This window comes from Leptodactylus fuscus, chromosome 3 (assembly GCF_031893055.1).
Source record: "Leptodactylus fuscus isolate aLepFus1 chromosome 3, aLepFus1.hap2, whole genome shotgun sequence".
Lineage (NCBI taxonomy): Eukaryota > Metazoa > Chordata > Amphibia > Anura > Leptodactylidae > Leptodactylus > Leptodactylus fuscus.
The window spans coordinates 161,290,949-161,296,948 of NC_134267.1; the positions used below are offsets into that span (position 1 = coordinate 161,290,949).

A 6,000-nucleotide genomic window follows, 5' to 3' on the forward strand; every position below is an offset into this window, starting at 1 on the left:
TTTTACTTGTTTTTTTTCTAGTTTCACGGTTTGAATAGAAGTCTATTTTGGCCCTTGCACTTGGGTCAAAAGATTAGTATATATCCAGAAGAGCCACTCAACCTCATGCTCTTTCACCCAAAAGAATTTTTGTGTACTTTTGTTTTTTCAACGACTGATCCAAACTGGCTGAACAATGCATAATGTATACCAGCGCCATTCTCTTAATTAATTGAATATTGGTTTTTGTTTTATTTTGTGGTGGGGATGTGATCTTCTAAACTATCCTGACCCATCACACGCAAAGTGAATTCCACTAGAATGGGAGCATGGGAAGAATGTGAGCATAAAAAGTATGAAGCCATCCTAAAATTACTGAAGAACTAAATGGTCAACCAAAAAAAGTTTTAATGCTATGCACCCAATCTCTATAGTCTTGTTCCAAGATTCTCCATATCAGCCCAAACTCATAAAAAACCTATCCATTGGCACATAGCATAAACTAACAAATGGATCCTTAAACGGATAAACATTTACAAAAAAATATTGTTAATAAAGGTAAATAAAAGGAAAATTACAAAAATGTAAATGTCCTAAAGGGGTAGTAGAGGAATTTTAGTACTGGGCCAGGAGGCCAGGGAAGGCGGAACATAAAAAAGACGATACAGACCTGTCTCTGAGACTCCATTATTTGCCACCTTGCTACCATCCGAACCAGCAGCAACTGGGGGCTTATTCTGGATGAAGTCCACAGTGCACGTAATCACTGATGCAAATTAGTAGCCTCAGCGGTCACAGGAAAAGACCCATGGTGTCACTCACATACATCACTATTGACATCCCGGGTCCTTACCTGTGATTGCTGAGGCCACTGATTGACCTTAGTGGTCACGTGCAGCGCGGACTTGCACCAGAACAAGCCGCTGGATCAGACAGCAGCAGTGGACACCATAGCGCCCAGGCCTCCTAGCCCAGTACTGAAATTCCTGAACAACCATGTTAAAAAAATGTAAGGCTGATTTATTAAGACCAGTGCCTTGTACACCACTCTTAACCCATTTGCGCATTGGTGTAAGATGCAACCAAATTATTAACAGGCTCTGGGCTCAATAAATTTGGTACACCAAGAGTGCTGTACACCAGAAATTAACTCTACACCATTCAGGAAATGGTGGCCCAACCTGGCCCACTTACATTTCTGCCCTGTTACAACTACTTTTTTGAAACTTTGTTAGGGTCATATTTTTTGCAGAGAAATCCCTGCACATATGATAAAAAATTGTGACTTTTCAAGCCTTGTATGCCAGAAAAACTGACATCCAAAGCATAATAAATTGACCATAGTCTTTCGGGTCGTTTGTCTTTTATGGGATAATTTACATTGATGTCAGTGATATCATTCCTAGAGTATGAAGTAGGGGTGATGGGTGATCATGCAAGTCCCCTTTATCTTCATTTCCTTGCTCTGATTCGTTGCTGTGGTGATGCAATGATGTCATTTTCACACACATCTTCTCTATTTGTTGACCTATTTTTTGGATGCACTGCAATTTATTGGATGTAACACAGGGGGCTCTATGGGATCACACACAGGGATTTATATTTATTCAGTTTGGGAAAGGAAACAAGAGATCAAAGCTCCGGCTTGTTGGGGTGGAGTTACAATGTCACCACCTGCACTTCTGGAAGATCATATAGTAGAACAGGGGTAGGTAATGTTCGGCTCTCCAGTTGTTGTCAAACTACAACTCCCAGCATGCATACTTGCTCTGTTGTTCTTGGTACTCCCATGGAAGTGAATGGAGCATGTTGGGAGTTGTAGTTTCACAGCAGCTGGAGTGCCAAAGATTGTTGATCCCTGTAGTAGAAAGTTAAATGGTGTCACTATGGGTCTCCTGCCCACCCACCCACATGTAGCTAAGGGGCTGAACAAAGTAAACAGGTAGGTTCATAAAAGATCAAAACTCTGATTTGCTCACGTTCTTTGTGCGTCACTGGCATAGAATAATATTTTATGCATTGGTTGCAGCCAAATGAAACCAATGAGTTTTATATAAACGCCTGGAGTATTTTATAACCTGTTTGCTGACGACCATTTTATCCCTACCACCTTAGTTTCTGAGTACTTATAAAATAATTTCCTCCTGCACATTACAGCAAAGCTGGCCTAATCCATTGATATTGGTGGGACTAGTTAACCAGGTTATCTATAAGTGACCCCCTGACTAACATGTTATCTATGTAGTGACTCTCCACTAACACATGATAAGGGGAAGGAAGATTGAGCGTGTTGAATTTTTTGGCCCAATGCTTTTATTCCCAGGGGACAGTACTACATAACCATCGATGTTCAGTAGGGGGAGTCAGGTCGCTGGGTTAGCTGACTACGTCACTTTTCCTTGTAGTAGTTTTGACAAATCTCTCCTACAGTTCATGCAGCATGACATCATTGGTTATGATTTTCCCTTCTGTCTCTATTTTATACAACTTGGCCTTATACTTGTGTACCTAACTTGGGAACAGGACCAACCTGCTCTTGAAGAGATATTTGTAGGCTGTGTATAAGTGACAGATGCTTAAATGCAGGCAACTGGGCGTTCTGGAGGATATAAACCTTTAGTCACCAAGAGTAGTCAGTAGGAACATCCCTCAAGGATGAACCTTATGGAGGACACTCTCCATCCTACATAATTCTTTGGGCCCAGGAATAAAGCATCATTACACGAGTCCATAAATACAACATAGTACTGACTAGAATTACAGGGAAGGCAATCAGAAATGCTCCATGAAAGATAAACCACCACATAAACTGCTTCAAAGGGTTCCTCACTATTGTTTTATGAACATGACAGTGCACTCTGCCAGGCTTGATGGATGGTATTTATTATTTCATCACATGTACTATGTGTGCATCAAAGTGCAATTACCAACACTAGGTCTATAATAACCTAGAAGTCATAGGAGAAGACGTGAGATCTTATTATGTGGGATCCATCACCACAAGCACATTACTAGATAAAGAAAATAAGATACATATCTGCTGCTGTTGTTTACCCACAAGAAATCTAGATTTTTACATTTTTTTATTTTTTTTTTTGCCTCTACTGTTTATTGATCTTAACATTTTAGCAAGCTAGAGCCGCGGCTTCAGATATATCCAGATAATGAGCATGTAAAGAGCATTAAAAATGTAACTTAAGAATGTAATCTAGATGACAGGAGGTTGCTGGAGTTCAACTGTAAGAAATATGTTATGTTTAAGTCATCCTCTCCAGACAGGAAGAGATGATGCCAATGAATTTTAAGGACTTATTACAATGGCATCCACCTTTTTAAAAATTAATGTAAAGTTCACCTCCTTCACCACAGCTTTCAACAATTGTATTTACAGCACACTGTCTAGCACAGACAACATGCCCCAATTTAATTTATATGGCTTGATTTTTTATATAACGAGGATGTTTCAGAATGTCAGGGCATCCTCTATGTAATAATATTACATTCTAATAAATATACTGTGTACAGCCAATATTTATACACACAATATCCATTCTCAGTGATAACACACGGTTAAATCTGCAACAGCCTATTGTTTCTTAATGGGCAGTTTTCCAAAGCATCAACTTAAAGGGAATATAACTAGTGACATGGAAGTGTCTAATTAGCATAGAGCCTTGATTGACATTACAGTCTGTGGTCATTATGTCCAAGATTTTATTGCATACGACTAAATATCATCCAAACAAAGAACTGTGCAGCTTTTCTATGCATCTGTGGCTGGGGATTTACACTAAAAATAGATCCTTTCATGCATTGCTTTTACATGAAGCATAAAATCAGTAAAAAAGATTCCTAATTAGTTTTAATATCAACATATTCCATTCACTGGCTACAATTTTTCCCATGTTCTTCATATACAATCCAATCATTGCAATAAACAATAGAGCACATTTCCACATCAGACCTTAGTGGGGCAGGAAGCTAAGCTGGTAAAATGGTGTATTTTAGATATATATATAAAATCTCCCATAATATAAAAGCTGATAAACCTCTTTTTTATTGTTATTTCAAGAGCCAGTTTAATCCTCTGGATCCCTCCCTCCACTAAATAGGAAAGCACAGTTTTGCAGCTTTAGTCTGACCAATGCAAATAAAAAAAGCAAAAACTGTCTGAGGAGATATTAGGATATATCCAAATGATATATAATTCTTTTAATTGCAAAGGTGGGAGGAGGGAAACCTCAGAAGCAAATCCTCCCAAAAATACTGAGCAGCAAAACTGGGCCAAAGAGCCATCCACCTCTATCTGCCTGTGCATATACTGTAGACACAGATTTTTTAGAGCCTTAAACCGAAATGGCGATAATGTCATAGTAAAATAGACTTGAAATGAAGCATAACATTGCAAAAACACTAACCCTTTCACAGCACAACTTGCAATCCCCCTGAGTGCCTTGGCTTTGAAAAGGTTAATCCTGTTCCATGCATGCAAATTATAGACAGGTCTCCTATATAACTGTAATGTCTTATCAGCCACAATATATGCACCTATATATATCAGCTGGATAGGTAGGTAGATCAATGGTATTAATAGAGAGAATAGATGATAGATTAGATGGTGATAGATAGATATATAGATAGATAGATAGATAGATAGATAGATAGATAGATAGATAGATAGATAGATAGATAGATAGATATGCACCGTGTTCTATAAATGAGCTCTGTTACTAACTAGAATATGGAAACTAAACCATGACTAGATGTCCTAGCTGTTGTAGGACAAGGACCAATTCTCCCCCAAAAGACTCCTGAAAGTTAAGGGGGGCTCTTGCTGCTCAGCACCCCCTCCCAACTTCCTGCACAATTTCCATAGCCCCTAACACAGTGAGCAGCATCTCAGCCCCAAGTGTGAAAAGCAGCAAAGTATTTACCAGGTCTTCTTGCAGCATTGGATCTCTGCAATGTGAATGTTCTTGCTTCATTCCTCAGTGCTCAGGAAGAATCCCTGCTCTGTCTCCAGCAGCATCCCACACACTGCCCCTTTATTCTTCTTTAGGCAATAAGATTATCATCATCTGGATGCAACTACTCCCTTTACGATCCAGCCACAGAGCAAATAAATTCATATGCAGTGTGTATGTGTGAATGAAGGCTTATCCCTCGCTGTCAGTGTCATAATCCCAGTGATCGTGGATTTTCTCGACGGAATATTGACCTGGGCTATCAGTGCTGGCTCCCGGTTCACAGATCTCGCAGCAGTGCTCAGTGAAGCAGGGATTTTCTTCTTTATCTTCTGGATCCCGTTTGCTCCGCTTTCTAGCAGGAGAGAGCCCTGTTTTCCTCTTACACAGGTTGGAACTTTAATGTGCTGCCTGCTCTAAAACTAATGCACATGCGCCCCCAGTGGTGATGAGCGCAAGTGCAGCTGCTGCTACCACAGCACTGCAAGGAAAGCAACACATGGATAGATGGGATTTTTTTTTCCTAGCTAGGCAAGTACAGTAAATGGTCATCGATACAGAACACTGCTGAAAATTAGATGTTTGGTAGAAAAGGGTAATAATTATCTCAATCCTCTGTAGCCCTAAGCTTAATGAGGAGAAGCACTAAATGATAAATTATATAGGATATAATCACAGGTTCTGCCCAGTTAATAGGGAGATCACAGAAATGTGCTTTATTTCACGCCTAGATAGATCTGGCATGGATCTGCTCTAATATATTAGGCAATTGCTTAAATAGCAACTGCATATGGAAGCTGGAAATACATATATGATATATCTTATGGGTATGGGGTTCTGCTAAATCAAGGGAAAAACTATCAGGCGTGTTGAATTTCAACAGGTCTGATCCTTAAAGGGAACATAACCATACTTACATTTATAGACAATGTCAGGTTTGCAATTCTAAATGATTAAAAATGTTGCAGAATTTCAGGGATTTTCTCTAACCATCTTAGTGGAGACTGTCACGATTAGAGATGAGCGAGTACTGTTCGGATCAGCCGATCCGAACAGC

General features: G+C 39.5%; 1 protein-coding gene across 4 annotated transcripts in view; it reads right to left on the reverse strand.

Moving 5' to 3' along the window:
• The window catches only part of NLGN1 (neuroligin 1), a 390,085-nt gene extending 384,738 nt beyond the window's left edge, over positions 1-5,347 (reverse strand). For all 4 annotated transcript variants that reach the window (XM_075268671.1, XM_075268672.1, XM_075268670.1 and 1 more), the window contains exon 1: positions 4,914-5,347. The gene's annotated coding sequence lies outside the window, so the exon portion shown is untranslated. The remainder of the gene's footprint in view (positions 1-4,913) is intronic.
• Positions 5,348-6,000: the final 653 nt, after the last annotated feature.